We start from the raw sequence: 20,363 nt of genomic DNA on the forward strand, positions 1-20,363 counted from the left end.
CCAGGCTAATGCTCTTACAGGATTTAACGGATGTAAACACACAGTCAAACAGCAGAAGGAATGGCATTTGCAAACCAGGCGGACAAGTGACTTGTTTTTTTGTTTTGTGTTTAAAATAGAGTTGCTTTCTAGAGTTCTGCAAGCTGCAAACTTTGCTATTTATTCTTCTGCTGTAAAATAGTCATCAGACCTACTCAGAGTAGTAACAAGAATATGTATACATAGCAAATAAATATAGTCAAGGACAGGCTATCCCAAGTCTGTGTCCATTCATTTCTCTCTCAGCAAAGAAATAAATGTGCTGCTGATGTACAAATATTCCTGAGTACTCAGAAGCCATGACAATTGGTGTCAATCAGTGGACAAATATTTCCAGCGTGAGAAATTTGAACTGGTAAAGTTTTACGGTCCTTTCTTGAAAAATGAGATGAAAATATATAGTTGCCTGCTAGCAGAAATTAAAGCTGGTATGAAAACGTCATAAGAGGAATTAAAAGATGGCCTGGAAACTGGCCAAAAAGAGATCAAAGCAGTTTTAGCAGCATGAAACAAGGAATCAGCAACACACAGAAGATGCATCACATTCGTGAAACACAACATTGATAGTAGACGATGCCAGCTTAACCAAGAGGTCCCTTGTTTGTCAATTACAGAGATAAGAGGCTCTACTAGCAAAATGAATCTGAATCTGAACCTTCACCCAGTTCCTTGGACTCACCCATAATTCTAGTTAAAGAAAAAAACATGGCGGGAGGGAGTGTCAAAAGCACTCTGTGTTGGCCTAACACTGCTCCAGTTGAAGTTAGTTGGGGAGTCCCAGCCCTACATGTGTAAGCGGAAATCATACCTTGCATCTACAATCTTCGAACAGCTCATAAAAACAAGCACTGCGAGACATTGTTGAATGGGAACTAATGTTCTGTGATAAATTCAAGAATACTGAAGTGAAATGGAACACAAAGAAATGTGAGCTATTTCAGAAGCAGATAGCCTACATGTCATACAATCTGCACTGAAGAAATTTTCACTGACAAATCACAACGGAAACAGTAGAAGTCTGGCCAACTTTCCAAACAATCTCAGATGCACAGAGCTTTCTAATGCACTGCTCCTATCACAAAAAGAAGGTATTGGGCTTGATGCAGGAATTATTGAGTGAAAATCTATTGCCAAAAATTCATTTTTAGTCTTAACAATACAGAAAAACTACTAGTAAAGTGCAAAGGTAACCCCTTTGAATGGTCAGATTGTAATCTGGTGCTGGCAGAGTGAGAGGCATTTATGACTGCTCCAGTGTTGGATTACCCTTCTTGGGTTTTTTTTAAATCCCTTTCCTACTACACAGGAACTACAGATGTACCTGCTCACAGATTATCTGTGATTTTGTTGCAAGTGCAAGAAATAGAAATAGAGGTAGGAATAGAGCTGGAACATTGCAGCAGTCTAAATTCTGCAGAGAGATTTATTTAACCAGGATGGCACTTTGGGCAATAATAAAATCCATTAATAGTCTCTATTTGTATGGAAGGATAAATATGCACACATAGACCACTGGATTTTTGCATAAAAAGTACTGTTGATATATAGGAATGCCTATTGGCAAATGAAGATTTTGCATGACAACTGTCTGCTTTGTCTTTAACAAAAATACAGCCTAACTATGATTTTCATCTGAAAAGGATAATCGCCAAGCAACAAAGACCCAGCCTCTACAAGTGCCTGAATCTTATAAATTGGTTGGTTTAATTGAATAAAATGTTCTCCCCTGCTATGTAATATGGAAGGCAGCAAACGGGCAGCAATGGTGGGCTGATGGGGGTCACTCATAAGAAAAAGGTGGATACATGCTGGTATTTTCTTCCTCCACTCAACAATCCCTCTGCTTCCATCACAACTGGCGCCATCTTTCAACATTTTTTGTACTGCATGCTCTGTCTTCCCTTTCAGTCTTAAGGAATGGAGCCCGAACTGCTGAAGAATATGCTGACGAGTCTCGCCAACACGTTACGTTTGGCAGTCAAGTTATTCCTTAAGATCCAAAGTGACAGTGAGGACTCCGACGATAATCGACTTGAGTAATGCATACAACATGAGATTGCAAGTGGCATTCACGGACATGCTCACCACCATGGAACGGCGCTTTTGGGCTCAGGAAACAAGCACTGAGTGGTGGGATCACATCGTCATGCAAGTCTGGGATGATGAGCAGTGGCTGCAGAACTTTCAGATGAGAAAAGCCACTTTCATAGGACTGTGTGATGAGCTCTCCCCCATCCTGTGGCGCAAGGACACGAGATTGAGAGCTGCCCTGCCGGTGGAGAAGCGGGTGGCCATTTCAATCTGGAAGCTGGCAACTCCAGACAGCTACCGATCGGTCGCAAACCAGTTTGGAGTAGGGAAGCTGACTGTTGGAATCATGTGGATGCAAGTTTGCAGGGCCATTAATCGCATCCTTCTCAGAAGAACCGTGACTCTGGGTAATGTGCATGACATTGTGGCTGGCTTTGCACAAACGGGTTTCCCTAACTGCAGAGAGGCGACAGATGGGACGCATATTCCACTTTTGGCACCAGCCCACCCACCCTCCGAGTACATTAATCAGAAGGGCTATTTCTCTATGGTTCTCCAGGCACTTGTGGATCATCATGGGCGTTTCATTGACCTTAACGCAGGCTGGCCCGGAAAGGTGCACGACGCACCATCTTTCGGAACACTGGCCTGTTCAGGAAGCTGCAAGCAGGGACTTTTTTCCCAGACCAGAAGATCACCGTAGGGGAAGTCGAAATGCCCATTGTGATCCTCAACAACAGGCTGAGCCAGTGCAGAATGACTGTGGAGTGTGCTTTTGGCCATTTAAAGGGCTGTTGGTGCCCTCTGTATGGGAAGCTGGACCTGGCCGATAACAGCATCCCCACAGTTATATCCGTGTGCTGTACTCTCCATAACATTTATGAACGGAAGGATGAAAGATTCACTCAGGCATGGAACTTGGAAGTTCAACACCTGGACGCTGAATTTGAACAGCCAGAAAGCAGGGCTATTAGAGGGGCCCAGTGTGGGTCTGCAAGGATTAGGGATGCCTTGAGGGAGCAATTTGAGACTGAAAGCCACCAGTAATGTCTGGTGCCCTGCACAGGAGTGAAGTGCGGTGGTTCCAGTATTAGTAGGGATCTGTGTTTGCTACGTATGATTCACTGACTTGCAGTGCCTGTTGCTTTCCTGGGCTAAGGTATCTTATTTTATGCAATAACAAAGAATGTTTTCAAAGCAAAAAAATCCATTTATTGAAAAGAAATAACTGCTTGGGAAACAGAAAGGGCAAGGGGGTGGCGTGGAGAACGGTACAATCACATATTTGCGTATGTCCTGTTATCATACTCAGCCTTCCTGTCTGGAGTGCTGTGCAATGAGTGCTGCACTTCAGGATGGCTATACTGCATGATGATGAGGGTTGAATGCAGAGGGTAAGGGTCATAGTTTTCAGGGCTGGGTGGTGAAGCTACAGGAGTTGGAGGCAGCTAGCGGCGATAAGAACCCAGATGTTGGGGAAAGTGCATTGGAGGTGACATGGGGGCACAAGGGAAAGAGTTTTGGAACAAAGGCTGCAGGGGGTGGGTGCGGTGGCGCACCTGCATTGCTACAAGTGCCTGGATCAAGTCCGCTTGGCACTCCATGATGCTTATCAGCCGCTCCATGCTTTGGTGCCGGTGATCGGCATTCTGCTGGCAGACCCTCCTTTCACTCTCCTGCCACTCCTGCACTTTTTGATTTTCATTAAAGGAGTACTTCATGACTTCATGCAGCATGTCCTCTTTGCTTCTACATGGCCTCTTCCTGATTCTTTGCAGCCTCTCGGCCGGTAATAACATGGACAGCTGAGATCTCAAGGTTGCATCTGTAAAGGCAAAATGCAACACTTAACAGAGGCAGCATTGTTCACACCAGACAGAGCAATGATTCCCCCGTACTTAACGAGGGCAAGCACAGTCGACACAATAGCATAATTTGCCCATCCCAAAGCGAGTGCACATAACCCACGGGAGCCCCAAAATGGTGAGTAAGCACAGGGTCTAGGGGACTGATTCCTTCATGGCTGTACTGTCCTCTGGGTTTGTGTGCCTTGGGGAGAACCAACAGCTGCAGCGGGCCCCCCTACTGAACACTGTCCCCACATTTTCCACGAGATTTTCATCCTGGAAGATATCTCACTGCCAGGACCAGCTCTGGCTTTTTTGCTGCCCCAAGCAAAAAAAATAAAAAGGGGTGGGGCCACCGGGGCAGCAAAGCGGGGGTGGGGAATGGCTGGGGCGGCAAAGCGGGGGGGGGTGGGGAACATGGCACAGCAAAGCGGGGGGGACCACGGTGTGGCTGGAGCGGCAAAGTGGGGGGGCGGGGAACACGGCGTGGCTGGAGCGGCAAAGCGGGGGGGCTGGGCTTCAGCGGGGTGCTCGTCACGCAGCCCCCACTGCTGCGCCGCCTGCCGGGAGGGCTCCGCGCCACTCCGGTCGGCGGGGAGGGAAGGACACGGGCTGCCCTGCCGAGTTTGCTGCAGGGCACTCCCCCTTCTCCACGCAGCCGCGAACAAAAAAAAAAAATCGGCCATGCCGCCCTAGGTTTGAGCGGAATGGCACCTCGTAGAATCTGCCGCCCCAAGCACGAGCTTGCTCAGCCGGTGCCTGGAGCCAGCCCTGCTCACTTCTGAGGGTGAGCTGGGAAGCAAGGGAGGGTCTTCTATTACAATGTGGCTTCTGCCCTGGCCCATATGCAGCTTGCCTGTGTGGCATGGACATGTTAGCCTGACTGGGACAAGGACTCTCCCATGAAACCTGTGCAAGTGCATTGCCCAAATTCTGGCTGAGACCTTTGAAGAGATCACTGAGGCAGATTACTGCGATGTGAGAGAGCACATCAACACCCTATTCCGCATCTAGGCATGCATGCAGTCCTAACCCTGCTCGCCCCAAGAGCCCACACCGAATAACTTCCTTCCCAAAATAAAAGCTACTTACTGGGAACCTCCTCTGGTGTTTGTCCTTCCCCAAGCACCAGCTGCCGCGAATGGCTACCTTCTTCCTGGCTTGAGAACAACTCCTGGCTGCATGCATCTAGGGATGCCAGAGTGTCTTATTCCTCTTCAGCACCCTCGCTCCCGCTTTGCTGCTCCTCCTCCTGCCTTGTTGGACTGGGCTCTGAAGTGTCCATGGTGGTACTCGGAGTGGAGGTGGGGTTACCCCCAGTATTGAGTCCAGCTCTTTGTAAAAACGACAGGTCGTGGGGGCAGCACCAGAGTGGCTGTTTGCCTCGCAGGCTTGGCGGTAGGCGCCAGACGAAGGACCACTGCGGCAGTGGAGCACCCGCCGAAATGCCGCCGAAATTCAGGAGCGACGCCTCTTGATGACATCACTTGTTGGCGACAAGCATCATCGAGAGGCATCCCCGCCGAAATGCCGACGAATTTCAGCGGCATTTCGGCAAGTGCTCTCCTGGGGTCCAGGATGTGGGCGCATTAAGATGCCCCTGCGGGCACCACGGCACCCGCGGGCACCACGTTGGGGACCACTGATGTAGCTGAAGACTCTTCAACTCCCTTTTGAACATTTTCAGAGACATGCATTACTGTCAGCTACAAGGATGCTGGTTTGCAGGCTTCTGTGGGGTTTCTATACAAATTCAAACACAGAAAGCTTTGTAACTCTCTGAGTGATGGTTGCTAGACTGCATAGCAAATCAACAGATACCCTAAATAGCCAGGAAAGAAACAGGTATGTCATTCAGCTCTCCATCCATGCTGCACTGATCAGTTCTCTTGTTCCTCTGTCTCAGCTACCTGCATTCCATTACTGACAGCCACCCTCATCCTGAACAACAAAGAGTCTGCCTTGACTTCTGCCTCTGTTAATTGGTTAATGATTAATACAGAATTGGTGCGGTTTTCATAGTTGCACTGTACAGTGTTTTGAATTAGAGTGTAAAATTAGTCAGGCGTCAGATTGCATAGAATGATGTCAGTTTGCAAATGGTAGGTGAGGGATGTTTTTCTGAATGCTCTGGAAAACTTAACGTTAAAAGGATAATCTATGCTGTTCGTTACTGTTCTGAAGTTGTCGGTAATTTTTATGTAGAAATTACGGAAGTTTATCAAGAATGTATCAAGAAATTATTGAAGTCTGAAAATGGCTAACCTTGGCAAAACTCAGGCTGTGTGTCTAATTTAAAACTTTCAAAAGTGCCCTATGTCCTACATGTTATCAGACTGTGTGCGCACACGCGTGAATGTGCTCAGACCAGTATGTGTACTTTGGCGTTTGTGGCAAACAGTCGTTTTTTTAGCTATAGGAATCCAAAGAAAAATTTGGAATTTTTTTTGCAATATTTCAGAAAGGGAACATTTTTAACCATCATTCATGAAGTATTTATTTTACTAAAGAAAATCACATACACTCAATTGTCCTCTGAAGAGTTATTGTGCCATTCTGGAGAAAGAATTCAATCATTAAAGTGTGAAATGCAGGAATTTTAGTCCTGTTATATGGGCAAATCTCAATGCAACCTGAACTATGGAGTGACACCTCTATAATGGCATGTCCAATAGAAAAGGTCATAGAGGAGTTTTTAAACTAAGGGCTGGGGAAAGAAGGTACAGAAGTGTGGAGGAGCACAGTTCAGACAAAGACATCCCTCAGGGAAGGATTTATTAAAAGGATTCTCAATATCCTAGTAAAAAGGAGAGGATAGAAGTTGATAAAGTATAGGTAGGAACTGAAGAGAAACAGTCAAATGAAAAAGTCCATTTAATTACATCATATGAAGACAGACAACTACATATCAACTCATTTTATAAGTTCTTTTATTCAAATACTACGTCTCAGTACTAAGATCGGCGAACTTAAGTTCCTGGTATTAAATGAGGATATTGATTGTATCAAGGAGGCCTGGCCTCCCTCAGAGGTGGATGCAAAGGGAATGCCGCAAGCTACCTGGTCAGGGGCGGCTCCAGGCACCAGCACACCAAGCGCATGCAGGGGGCAGCCTGCCGGTCACCATGAGGGCGTCAGTCAGGCTTCCCTCGGTGGCGTGCCTGCCGGAGGTCCACCGGTCCCGCAGTTTCGGTGGCAATTCAGCAGCTTGTACGCCAAAGGTGCAGGACCGGCGGACCTCCCGCAGGCATGCTGCCAAATCCGCATTACCAGTGGACCTCCCGCAGGCATGCCGCCGAAAGCCGCCTGACCGCCCTGTTTGGGGCGGCAAAATAAATAGAGCTGCCCCTGCACCTGGTGGGTGGAACCAGGAAGGCCATGCCCCACATGGCGGAAGCAGAGGGGCGAGACAGGAAGAGGAAGTATAAAAGGCTGGCTCAGCAGCTCAGTTGGGAGGCAGCTGCTGAGGAAGACAGACGCTTCTTCTGCGCTGCTGGAGCGGGACGCCAAGGAGAACCCCTGAGGACTGGCCAAGTTTCTAGAGAGCCCTGCCACTTCTGATGCTGAGGAGCTGCTACCATTACCCTTGGCGGCATATCCCGTGGAGACTGAGGATGACCCCTGGATGCAGAGACACCTGAGGGGGAGAGTAGGAAGGAACCCAGGGGAACCAAACTACCACCTGGCTGTGGTGCCTCCGGAAACACAGTCAGCATGTTGTGGGTGGATTCCCCACTGACCCAGTGGCAGACCACTCTACCACTGTTAGGGCCCTGGGGCTGGGACGCGGTGGAGTTGGGCAGGCCTGCGTCCCTGACCCCTGGGGTGGCAGTACTCCCCCTCCTTAGGATAAGAGGCCTGTGCTCTTCAGTCACCCCTGCTGGAGCCCCATAGACTCTGTTTGAGACCACAGTTCTGCCTGACTGCAGGCCAGAGCCCTGAGTGTTGGCTGCCCTGCCCTACTTAAAAGCGGAGTATATAAACTGATACAGCTCTGCCTGACTACAGGCCAGAGCCCTGATTACTGCCCCACCCTGCTTGATGTCTGGGCTTATAATTTAGTACCGCTCTGTTTTAACCACCAGCCAGAGCCCAGACTGCTTGCAGCCCCTCCCTTCTTGAAGGCTGGGGCCCACTGATTACCGCTAATTCCCCCTTTCTTTGTTTTGAGCGTACTCTAGCAGGCCAGACTGCGAGGAGGCACAGCCTCCCTCAGAGGTGGACACAGAGGGACAGCCACGTCTGCTTAGATTGACATAACAGGCATCACAAACAATGATAATCAGCGGGGCATGGTAACACTAGGGTACAAAATATACATGAATGACTGAATAAGTCAGGGGAGTGGACTGGTGGGGAAGTGGCATTATATATGAAAGAAAGCATAGAGTCAAATACAATAAAAATCTTAAATGAATCAAACTGTACCATAGAATCTCTATGGATAAAAATTCCATGCTTGAGTAATAGTATAACAGTAGGAATATACTACCAATCAACTGACCAGAATGGTGATTGTGATTATGAAATGCTCAGGGAGACTAGAGAGGCTACAAAAACAGAAAACTCAGTAATGAGAGATTTCAACTATCCCCATATTGACTGAGTATATGACACCTCAGGATGGGATTCAGAGATAAAAATTCTAGACACCAGGATCAGCTAGTCCTGGAACCCACAAGGGGAGAGGCAATTCTTGATTTAGTCCTAAGTGGTGCACAGGATCTGGTCCAAGAGATGACTATAGCTGAACCACTCGATAACAGCAACTATGAGAAAGCTAATTAGACTGAAATTAAAAGGAACAGTCACAAGAGTGAAATGCCTGCAAGCTGCATGGAAGCTTTTTTAAATACACCATAACTCAAATTAAACGTATACCGCAAATAAAAAGAAATTTAAACAAACAGAAAGAGGATCAAAAAAATGCCACCGAGGCTAAACAGAGCAAAAGAGACTGTTAGAGGCAAAAAAAATCCTTTAAAAATTTGAAGTCAAGCAGTGCTAAGCGAAATAGGAAGGAGCATAAACCCTAGTAAGTCAGTATAAAAATATAATTGGGCAGCCCCCCTCTAAAAAAAATTTGAAGCGCAACTAGCAAAAAGACACAAATTAACAGCAAAGTTTATTTTTAAATACAACAGAAGCAAGAAGACTGTCAAACAATAAGTGGGGCCACTGGGCGATCAAGGTGCTAAAGGAGCGTTCAAGGGAAACAAGACCATTGGGGAAAAGCTAAATGAATTCTGTGCATCAGTGTTGACCTCAGAGGATGTAAGTGAGATTCCCACACCCAAGCCATTTTTTTTAAGTGACAAATCTGAGCAACTGTCCCAGACGGAGGTGTCAACAGAGGAGATTTTGGAACAAACTGATAAATTAAACAGTAATAAGTCACCAGGACCAGATGGTATTCACCCATGAGTTCTCAAATTCAAGTATGAAATTGCAGAACTCGGATATGTAACTTTAAATCAGCCTCTGTACCAGATAACTGACAGATAGCTAAAGTAATGCTGATTTAAAAAAATAAAAAAAAAACTCCAGAGGGGATTGTGGAGGTTAAAGGCTGGTAAACCTAACTTCAGTACCAGGTAAATTGGTTGAAACTACAGTAAAGAACAGATTTATTGGTCACATAGATGAACACAATATGTTGGGGATGAGTCAACACAGCTTTTGTAAAGGGAAATTATGCCTCACCAATCTATTAGAATTCTTTGAGGGTGTCAACAAACATGTGCACAAAAGTTAATCCATTGATAGATACAGTGTACTTGGACTTTCAGAAAGCCTTTCCAAAGGCTCCTAAGCATTAAAGGTGTGGAGAAAGTGAGTAAGGAAATGTTGTTAACCTCTTTACATAACTACTGAACCAGCAGTCACCCAATGAAGTTAATAGGTAGCAGGTTTAAAGCAAACATAAGGAAGTACTTCTTCACACAATGCACAGTCAACCTGTGAAACTCGGCAGGGGATGTTGTAAAGCCCAAAAGTGTAACTGGGTTTAAAAAAGAATTCGATAATTTCATAAAGGATAGGTCCATCAATGGCTATTAGCCAAGATGGTGAAGGATGCAACACCATGCTCTGGCTATCCCTAAGCTAGAAGCTAGGACTGTATGATCACTCAATAATTGTCCTGTTCTGTTCATTCCCTCTGAAACATTTGGCATCAGCCCTGCCCTGGCTCCGCTAAGCTCCCAGAAGTGGCCGGCATGTCCCCATGGCCCCTAAGCAGAGGGGCAATCAGGGAAGCTCTGCACTGTTGCCCCCGCCCTCCAGTGCTGTCTCCGCAGCTCCCTTTGGCCAGGAACCATGGCCCATGAGAGCCGTGGGGGCCTACGGTTAGGAGCCAGACATTCCAGCCTCTTCTGGAGGGAGCCAGGCTTAGCCCTGCTGCATCGCCAACCGGACTTTTAATGGCTCGGTCAGCGGCGCTGACTGGAGCTGCCAGGGTCCCTTTTTGACTGGGTGTTCCAGTTGAAAACCGGACACCTGGCCACCCTAACCCACTCCCAAAAAGAATTGTGCAGGGTGAACTTAGTTGCGTGTGCTGAGTACTGATGGCCCTTTCCTGAGGGTTTTGCTCTGAGAGGAGAGTATTTAGGTCAAGCATTTGTAGGTTCCCTTACATTTCTGAAGTGCCTGAAAACAAAATTAATGTATGAAGAACTTGATCCTTCTTTTAATTATAGGGCCAAACGTGATCATGAATCTTGCAAAAATGATGAGAGCACATCCTATCCAGAAGCTAAGAGCTGGCTATATGAATTGCAGCAGCTGACAGTAAAAAATATTCACTATTGCCGAGGTCTGTTGCCAGCTGTGCTGCCGACTGGGAGTCGTGTAAGGTAAGTGCTGCCTGGCTGGAGCACGCTCCCCAACCCTCTGTCCCAGGTCGGAACCCCCTCCTACACCCCAACACCCTCCTGGAGCCTGCATCCCCACCACCTGGATCAGCCCTGAGCCCCCGACCACACCCCAAACCCTGCATTTCTGGCCCAACCCAGAGCCCACACCCCCAGCCGGAGCCCTCACCCCCTCCCGCACCCCAACCCCCTGCCCAGTGAAAGTGAGTGAGGGTGGAGGAGAGGGGGGATGGAGTGAGTGGGGGTAGGGCCTCAGAGAAGGGGCAGGGCAGAGGTGTTCGGTTTTCTGCAATTAGAAAGTTGGTAACCCTAGAGTGGGTAACATGCAAGGGAAAGGGCACAGCCTAAAATTCATGCAGTCTGAAATCCATGGGGAAATCTGGATCCAATCCCTGTAGTTCCCAAGGCATCTACATGGAGGGCAGGGGGAGAAATCATCCCCTCCATGCTGCTTCAAGGGCCCCAATACCCCTGACAGCCTGGCTCTGAGGACACCTGGCTGCCACAGTCTCTTCCCTATCTCCCTGAAGGAACATTAGCTACCACATGAATTTCCACCCTGAAATCCAACAGGGTTGAGGGAAGTGTGCTATATTAAATAGATGCTTGCTCCTTGTTCTGTCATCTGCCACCACTGAGAACAGCTGAGCTCCATCCTCTTTGGAACCCCCCCTCAGGTAGTTGAAGACGGCTATCAAATCCCCCTCTCGTTCTTCTCTTCTGCAGACTAAATAAGCCCAGTTCCCTCAGCCTCTCCTCATAAGTCATGTCCTCCAGCTTCCTAATCATTTTTGTTGCCCTCCGCTGGACTCTTTCCAATTTTTCCACATCTTTCCAGATGAGGCCTCACCAATGCCGAATGGAGAGGAATGATTATGTCCCTCAATCTGCTGGCAATGTCCCTACTTATACAGCCCAAAATGCCGTTAGCCTTCTTGGCAACAAGAGCACACTGTTCACTTATGTCAAGCTTCTCATCCACTGTAATCTCCAGGTCCTTTTCTGCAGAACTGCCGCCTAGCCAGTCGGTCCCCAACCTATAGCAGTGCATGAGATTCTTCCATCCTAAGTGCAGGACTCTGCTGCTTCTGGGAGCCGTGCGGAGCTAGAGCAGGCAAGGAGCCTGTCTTAGTACCGCTGTGCTACTGACTGGACTTTTAACGGCGCCAGTTCCTTTTAGAATGGGCATTCCAGTCGAAAACCGGACACCTGGCAACCCAAGTACAGATCCAAAACCTCTGTTGTATAAATAATTCTCAAAAGCCACTGAACTGCATGACATGTGTTGTGCTAAAAGATTTCATTAAGGTATTCCCGTTGATGTACATTGTTAACAACTGAATTTGCTGTAGTTAAAGTAGCCAAAAATGGCATCTTATTATTTGCATCTAAGATCCAGAAAATAACCTAGGCAATAGTCTATCAGCAGAAACAATCCTGCCAAACAAAATTCTCTCAGTATTTTAACATATATCATAAAGTGGCTTGCCTGCTCTTCACCACTGTACAAGAAATAAACAACTCTAACATGAGATAAACAGTACAGAGAAAATGTCCACTAACGTAAAGATATTTAGAATCATGGCATTTCCTAAGCATACCCAAATCCCCACAAAGTACGGGATTCTGGGTCAAGGAAAATATTAAAAGACAGCTGGAAGTTACAATGCACTTCAGCCAAAATATTTTCTGATTTAAAAATAAAAGGCTCCGCAACCAACTCCACTGTAATTTTCAGATTACCCTAGACAGTTGAATCACCTACTGTACTATCAATTCCCTGTCCAAAAACAACTCCGATATCAATCAGTAAATAACATCTTGGCTTAGAATAAATTCTCTATTCAAATCCTTATTAAAGTGGCTGAATTAAGAAGAGGCAGAGAAATCAAGGATCTAGAAATCACTAATGATGCAGTAATGCAATGTAAGCAGTAATGATTTATTATCTTTTTATGACTGCAATAAAGATACTCATCTTTTTCTACTATAAAATATTCAGTGTTATTTTATCATGTTTCTCATCTTAAATTCATGTAAGGACTATATCTATTATACTCTAAATTCACCATTTATGTATAGAATACATTACTGAAAATATTAAGACCTAAGGTCTGTATGGAAAATAAAATCTAATGCAAGATATGCCTTCCTTTTCATAATGATGCATATGCTGAATAAACTGCTCCTGCAGTGAACGATGACAGCTGCTCTACTTGCACTATGTTCTTTAGTTTTACATTATTCAGTGCTTTTGAACTGTCAGTTTCAATTAGAAGAAAATCTGCAAAGCTTGCATAGATCAATATTTTATATATGCTTTTTATACATGCAATGTTGACCTCTTGAACTTCAGAATTCATGACAAATATTGGGTTGTTTTTTTTTAAATTACTGAAACAAACAAGGGACCTTTTTGTCACTGAGGCACCTGTTGGCAGTTCTGGCAACTGGGAATTTGCACTCCTCACTTACATTTTTGTAAGGTTCATGATTGTGGAACTGGTATAACTTGGTCATTCTAGTGTGTCATGTTCTTATGCTAGATAGTTCCTTCCCTTTGTTTAGTCATCTCCTTCACCCTTCAGTGTCTCCACACTGTATATTAACTACATATTGTTCTTTGTAGGATGTATTTGGGTGAGAGACTAACAAGTTCATATTCATAGACACAAGAGAACATTTACCACTTCCTAAAAAAACGTGTACAATTGGTCTGACATGGAATATATAACCCTGGGTCCAATTTAAATATGAGTCCAATTCTCCAGTGTTGTGCACCTTGTGTAGTCATTTATGCCTTTGCAAAATGAAAGTAACAAGTGGTGTAGCATTCTAATTTAATATAATTTTAAATCCACTTTTCACAGGTATAAATGAAAATATAAGATAGAAAGCACTGAAGAATCACCCTCCCCACACATCCTAGTATTAATATGTAGGGACACTACTTTCTCCAGCTGCCAGCTCCAAAAATACAATCCAAGCCCTCAAACATTTCACAACATAGTGCATAGTGGAAGGAGAGAGCCTGGAGCACTGGACTCGTGTAAGACCTGAGGCCTGAACCATAGTCAGCAAAGTCAGGCTATGCTATGAGCATAAGTCAGGCCCTGTCATAAAGCAGATGCTTGCTTACAAGTTCACTGTCCAGTACATGAACTTGGCAAAAGCAGAGCTAGCATTGTTAAACCTCAGGCACTCCTAAGAAGTACTAGGTACAGCGTATTCATGTAAGCACATTCTACAAGATGTACAGGTACATCCCAACATAGACTAATGGCATAAACACAATCCTGGGAGATGATACAGGAACACACCGACACTGAGTAAAGACAAGGATAAGAGAACAGAATGATGGATGGAGATGTTTTGTTCGAACCAGCAGGTATAAGGTGTTAGGGCTGGTAACTAACCATGTCAGGAGTGTAATAACTAAGTTGTTTATATCAATGTATACAAGAGAGATCATAGGAGGGGCACCTTTGTCCAGCCAAGGGGCCAGCAGAAAGTCTCACTGCCGACTGAGCCGAGTCCATTGTCATGGGCATACATGTAGTAGTGTACTAGTACCGTGCTTCGTCAGCAATAAACCTGGCAGAGCACCTTCGCCAATGAACCGACTCTGTGGTCTTTCTGAGTAGTACCACCAAGATCTGCTGAGCCAGCTATCTGCAGGGCAGGTACAGTATACAATGAGCACACACATAAGCCAACTGACAATACTCTGTAATGCATATATGAACAGAAGACTCTGGGAGGCCATCCCTTCGTCAAATAAGGAAGATCTTTTGTGTTTTAAGATAGTTATTAATAACAAGCTTACATATAAATTCCTTCCTGGCAGATGAAGATGGATAATTTCCTCCATCTTGGATTAAACAGGAATAGATATTAATTACTTAAAGTAAGTGCTAGACAAGACAGACATCCTATTTTTTGTATGTCATGCTCTGATTCTCCTCCAAAAATATTAATGAAACCGTTGCAATGTTTCCAACATGTACAACATTTTACATAAAAATGGCATTTTCACTCCGTACAATAAACATTTGTTTTAAATGGTTATAAATATGGTTCAATACTATATTCTATGCTTCATTACTAATAATTCACATATTTCACAGGTTAATACATCACTAACACAGCTACCACCTTTTAATAAATCTAAACCCGGGGTAGGCAACCTATGGAACACGTGCCAAAAGCGGCACACGAGCTGATTTTCAGTGGCACTCACACCACCCAGGTCCTGGCCACTAGTCCGGGAAGCTCTGCATTTTAATTTAATTTTAAATTAAGCTTCTTAAACATTTTTAAAACCTTATTTACTTACATACAACAATAGTTTAGTTATATATTAGACTTATAGAAAGAGACCTTCTAAAAACATTAAAATGTATTACTGGCACGCGAAACCTTAGAGTGACTAAATGAAGACTCGGCACACCACTTCTGAAAGGTTGCCAACACCTGATCTAAACTATGGAAACAAATTCTAGAACTGTATCATTTGGCTATATAAATGTATGCATAATAAAGGCCAGATTCTGCTCTCAGTTATTTCCATGCAGCTATGCTGACTTTAACTGGACTTGTAGGGCCACAACTAAGGAAAGAGTGCTGATCCATTTCTGCAAACAATGCAGTATATCCATCTTTCCATGCAAACCCTTTCTGCCAGGAACAGGAATGATCTCCAACAGCAACAGTAGAATGTGAAAGTGCCACTGCTGAATTAGGGGCACAGATAAACAAATGTGCAGACCGCACACTCCACTGCTAGGTCTTGTTTGCAGAAAGTGACTTTTCCGTGTGTTTTCAGAGAAAAAGCTTGAAAATGTGAAAACTGAAAGTTAAACAATACCAGAAGGCAAATTAAAAGAATCCCAAACTTATTATTTTTTAAAATATCATGTTTTTTAGGCCAATCTCAGGATTTTGGGGGATCTAACACATGGATTTAAAACTCTTAGGGTTGGCAATGCCACCAACTTTCTGAAAAGTTTTCTGAGGATCAATTCTCCAGGTAAACTTGGGCCTTGGAGATGTTGCCCCTGGATCCTCTCCCCCACCATCCTGCCAAAGAGTTTTGTAGGCATCGTGGTGAATTTTTGTTAATTTTCTCTCTGTTTTTGCCAATTACTAATCTACTGAACAAAGAATAGCCAGAAATATAGTGCACATGCTCTAGAAAGCCATCTTATCCCTTGCCCCCAAAATATCCTCTCTGCCAGAAAAACAAAACCGATTGTTTTTTCCCCTTCATCTAGGTCCCAGTTCAGAAGGTGCTCTAACTTTATGAATGTGAATAGTCCCATTCACCTTACTAGGACTATTAAGCAAACTAACTTTAAGCATGTGAAAAGTCCCAGTAAGGCCTTATCCTTTTCTTGTTCTCTCTATTCTTCTCTGATCCATTCTAGATCGGGTGACCAGATGTCCCAATTTTATAGGGACAGTCCCGATTTTTTCTTATATAGACTCCTATTACCCCTCACCCCCGTCCTGATTTTTCACTGTCTGGTCACCCTAATTCTAGACAGCACTGTACCATATTCAAGTGGTTCTCAACCAAGGTTCCGGGGCCCCCTGGGGGGCCGCGAGCAGGTTTCAGGGGGTCCTCCAAGCAGGACCAGCATTAGACTTGCTGGGGATCAGGGCAGACAGCCAAAGTCAAAGCCTGAGCAACTTAGCTTTACAGGGGCCCCAGGCAACTGCCCTGCTTGCTACCCCCTAATGCCAGCCCTGGCTTTTATAAGCAGAAAAATAGCTGCTGTGGCACAGGGAAGCCATGGAGTTTTTATAGAGTATGGGGGGGAGGGGGCCTCAGAAAGAAAAAGGTTGAGAACCCCTGACATATTCTCTTCTACTTCTCATTTCTATGGGTCATTTCCTGATAGTTTATTATTACTCTTTATTATTTGTATTACAGTTATACTTAGAGGTCCCAGGCATGGTTGAGGTTCCATGTTAAGAATCTTCTCTGTCCCAAACAGCTTCCAAATCTAATTTATTCTCCTTCCATTCTTCCCTCCTGGTATCTCTCCGTTTCTTTACTTGAAAAACACATCTTCTGCCTTTCCTGTTTTAGTCTGTTTTACAATAGCCCTAATCCTCTATTCTTCACCTCCTTGTTCTGTCCTTTGTTAACCTGTCTCTTCTCCTTGTTTCCCTCTTCTCTTTAACGATGTTCTATAGCTGTACAGGTCGTACATGATCTTTACAAGATATTTTCCCAGCACTGGAAAACTGTTCTCTGTTTCAAATGACATCCCTATGGTTTGCACAGGTCCAGGAGTTAGGATTCAAGAGCGGAAACAGTACTGGTAAAAATATAACACAGCAGTGAAATTCATCTTTAGATTTTTTTTTTTAAATATCTACCTCTTGCACATGAAAACTTTGCAAAATACATTTTATGTTTCAACTGGACATTTGAGTTTTTCTTTTTTTTAAACTCATCTAAATGTAAAACATTTTTATGAGCTAAGATGAGAAAATGGCCCAAATTAATGCTTGTTGTAATGCCATTAACTTAAGTGGAAATTTGCAAACACAATAGCAGGATCAAGTCCAAACAAGACACAGTTATGTTAAAACCTACTTCCCAGAAGAACCTTGACAAGCCAAACAAGAAGTTTTTAAAATAATTAAAGTAAACTCATAATTAGCCCAGATAACTCCAAAGTAAATAAATGATGTATAAACAAAGCTGCTTGGAAGAGCTACCTTGGCATTACAAGTAGAAAAAGTATATGCTCAAATCCTGTGTGCTTTACTCATGCAAATTGTACCACTGAAATCAACTGGTCCACTAGCATGAGTAGAATGAGCCAGATTTAGCACATCATTTTTGTATAAGGTATGGATTTGGATATCAGATGGTCATTTAGCTTTATATTAGTACTGTTATCCATGCACTGAAATGGGTGTGTGTGTGAAACAATGCCGTAATTAACTTCAGGTGTCCTCTTGATTGTTGATTTATTTTCCCTAAGGAAAGGAGAGGGAAAAGTAAATAAGACGTCAGAAATGCCTTATTTCTGGAAATGAATTTAGTTTGCTGTATGGCATGGCAGGCATAGAAGTGAAGATTGAGGGAGTCTCTTACAGCAGTTTTAAATGTCTGAGTGCAGGAGAAAAAAATTAAGTTACATGTGGACTCAAACATATCAAAACAATAGGTAATTTTAAAAACTGTTATGAATAAAAAGCAAGACTTGTTTATTTTAAAATCAACGGGATCACAAAACCTCTGCTTTGATCTACTTTCATGGCAGGGGGGGTGGATAACAGGAAATTTGTATTTACACCCTATCAAAGAAAACCCAAGAGTTGTTTTATGCCAAAACAAAATTGTATGCCAAAATATAAGCAATGCTAATTCTATTTCTTTGCCTGAATGTTCAGTGTTAATTAATTTATGCATAATACTGAAGTGTGATAGGATAATGTGTGATGATTGCTGTTCCCCTGGGACTTTTATGAAGGAGAAATGTTATCTTAGGAGGCTATTTCAATGATCAAAATCTTTGAATAAACAAATACTTCTTCATACCCCAGTATATTTTCTAGCAAAGTTGCATTATTGAGAGATTAGAATTACTGGTGGTTCTTTTTAATGGGACTTTAAAACTGAAGGTATCCTCAAGAGCATGGTGGATTTCAGAGAAGAAAACCTTATTCCTTACTTCCTGCTATTGACCTGTGTGGTCTTTTAATGTGTGTTATGATCTCCAAGGTGTGAAGTTTATGAGATAATGGAGGAGAGAAGAGTTGTATGTCAGTTTTTCCTAATTCAGTCTTTTCCCCTGAAATGTGTTACACTAGATGGAGCTGCTGAAGCAACACTTCCCTAACACAAGATTTCCTCTGCTCCACCACTCCTCAGGTTCAATCAACAAAATGTGTCATCCGGATTTCTGGTCATAAAGACAATATAGCTACAGCTGACACTCCTGTTCGAGGGTTGTTCTGATCTGATTCAGGCAGGTCAGTCCACACCTAACAATCATGGAAGAGCATTACTACCTTCTGCTCTGAATATCAACTGAAGCTAAAAAGTGAGCCAGAGCCAAAAAGTGAGTCAGCAGTGTATACAGCAATGCTGACTAGATATAATTTTTTTAAATCCCCATATTGCAACACGCAAACATATTTTACAAATGTTATTTACAAAATCCAAAGGGATTATTTCCTTCAAGTTTCCAAAACTATTAAACATGTTAAAATGTACCCTGTCTTCTTGCAGTCTTCATCCAAACAAAGGCTCACAAGTGCACCAAACATGCATTAAAACCTCAACACGTAATTCACTGCAGAAGTCATGCTGTACATCTTTGTAACTCTGGTATACATTTAAGAGAGAAAGTTTTGTCAAATGCTATTTTAAGCAATCACAGCTCAAGAGTAAAAACAAAAAAAGTAAATCATAAAGCACCTTATAAACAACAAAACATGATCCAAAAAAAAAACAACCAAGAAAGAATGCAAGAAAACATGAACCAAAAAGCACGAAATACCCTACAGGCAAGATTACCAAATGATTATACTGGCCAATGGTACTGCTTATAGAGAACAAGCACAGCGTTTTATTATTTTCTCTTTGAAAATCTGCTTTGTATTTCTAGTGCAGATAAATAATCCTGCTGTGCTCTGCATCCTGAAAAAAAATGCAAATCACAAATAATCAAGCTATTCTCAGCTGATCAAATTTCAGGATGCAGCATGACAGCATTAGATGACTAACACTGATCAAATGACGACACAACCCAGAGATTCAGTCTCAAGTGGTATTGATTGAACATGATGTTAAATATGCTCCTATTACACAAGGCTACACTTACAATACCGTTGCAAAACACTGTTAAAACCACACACACAAATACATATTTAGAAGTCCATGATCTACAAATAAGCATATATTTCCTCTGTTCAAGCAATATCATGATGGCCTATTGTTACAACCAACTTTTCAGCAATGAAACATGAAGCTGTACAGTATCACGACCCAAGCTATGTACCTGGCTGGAAGGTAAGTTGGCTCTCAGTGTAAAATATCTGTCACCTGCAGGTGCATCCTCTTTTATGTAACAAGCTACCAGCCATTGGAAGACTCAAACTGCAGTTCTCTCTTTTCCTTTAATCCTTTGCATGTACATAGAAGCTGGGAGGAAGCCACTAGTATTCCAAAGATGATGTATACATATTGCTTCTAGATTTATACTGTTTAAGGAAACAAACAACACAGCAATTTCTGTGATGTTCTGATACAACTGTCAAAATTAGATGCACATCCTTCAGTAAACTACCAATACAGTTAACATTACAGATTATTTTTGAGTTTTGAGCTAACAAGTCTTTTTAAAAAAAAATCACTTGTCTCTGATCTTTTCCAGTGCATCTGCTAGGCATGCAATGCTAGGTACTGCATACTTCACTAGCGCAGATTGATAACACCCTCTCTAACCCATGTAGGTCAGTATACTGTGGTAGCATGACAGAATACCCTGTGGATTTAACAAATCCAAACTGATTCTGCACCATCTACTACACACAATTTTTTTAACAC

At 43.5% G+C, this 20,363-nt stretch overlaps 1 protein-coding gene across 5 annotated transcripts in view; it reads right to left on the reverse strand.

Moving 5' to 3' along the window:
• Window positions 1–20,363, reverse strand: part of PPP2R2C (protein phosphatase 2 regulatory subunit Bgamma) — a 280,747-nt gene that overhangs the window by 180,689 nt on the left and 79,695 nt on the right. The gene's annotated exons all lie outside the window — the stretch shown is intronic.

Source organism: Mauremys mutica, chromosome 5 (assembly GCF_020497125.1).
Source record: "Mauremys mutica isolate MM-2020 ecotype Southern chromosome 5, ASM2049712v1, whole genome shotgun sequence".
Classification (NCBI taxonomy): Eukaryota; Metazoa; Chordata; order Testudines; family Geoemydidae; genus Mauremys; species Mauremys mutica.